General features: G+C 52.6%; 1 non-coding gene across 1 annotated transcript; it reads left to right on the top strand.

Annotated features, from left to right (window-relative positions):
* The first annotated feature begins 297 nt into the window (after positions 1–297).
* TRNAS-GGA (transfer RNA serine (anticodon GGA)) lies at positions 298–373 on the top strand. The gene has a single exon. It is a non-coding gene; the product is annotated as a tRNA-Ser (tRNA).
* Positions 374–762: the final 389 nt, after the last annotated feature.

Here is a 762-nt window from a genome sequence, read left to right as displayed (position 1 = left end):
TAAGAATGGTGTGACACCTACTGTTTCATTTTAGAATCGCCCTACAGGTATAAGCTCTTCTGCAGTTCTTCTTCCCCAATTGCTCAGTCTAACCTCTAATGCTTGTAAATAATCTGTGTGTGTAAACAGAACAGGGTGTGGATTTTATGTCTTGTCTCCGTGGAACAGAGAGCATCTGAGCTGAAGAACTCAAGAGGGGAAGGAATCCCTAAGAACAGAAGCTCCATTGGGAATTCAATGATACCTTGGAAGAGGCTTTGGATACCCTTAGGACCAGGGATTAAGAATTCATTCCAGGCCCTGGCCGGTTGGCTCAGTGGTAGAGCGTCGGCCTGGAGTGCAGAAGTCCCGGGTTCGATTCCCGGCCAGGGCACACCGGAGAAGCGCCCATCTGCTTCTCCACCCCTCCACCCCTCCTTCCTCTCTGTCTCTCTCTTCCCCTCCCGCAGCCAAGGCTCCATTGGAGCAAAGATGGCCCGGGCGCTGGGGATGGCTCCTTGGCCTCTGCCCCAGGCGCTAGAGTGGCTCTGGTTGCAACAGTGCGACGCCCCGGAGGGGCAGAGCATCACCCCCTGGTGGGTGTGCCGGGTAGATCCCGGTCAGGCGCATGCAGGAGTCTGTCTGACTGTCTCTCCCCGTTTCCAGCTTCAGAAAAATACAAAAAAAAAAAAAAAAAGAATTCATTCCAGTTTCACCTAGCACTCCAGGAAAAGGGAAGCTCCAGCTAACATCTGGGTCACATACAGAGGAGCAATGAATTCC

The sequence above is a fragment of the Saccopteryx leptura genome, chromosome 13, assembly GCF_036850995.1.
Source record: "Saccopteryx leptura isolate mSacLep1 chromosome 13, mSacLep1_pri_phased_curated, whole genome shotgun sequence".
Taxonomy (NCBI): domain Eukaryota; kingdom Metazoa; phylum Chordata; class Mammalia; order Chiroptera; family Emballonuridae; genus Saccopteryx; species Saccopteryx leptura.
The sequence above is the reverse complement of the archived record's forward strand: the minus strand, read 5'-3'. Positions and strand labels throughout refer to the sequence as shown.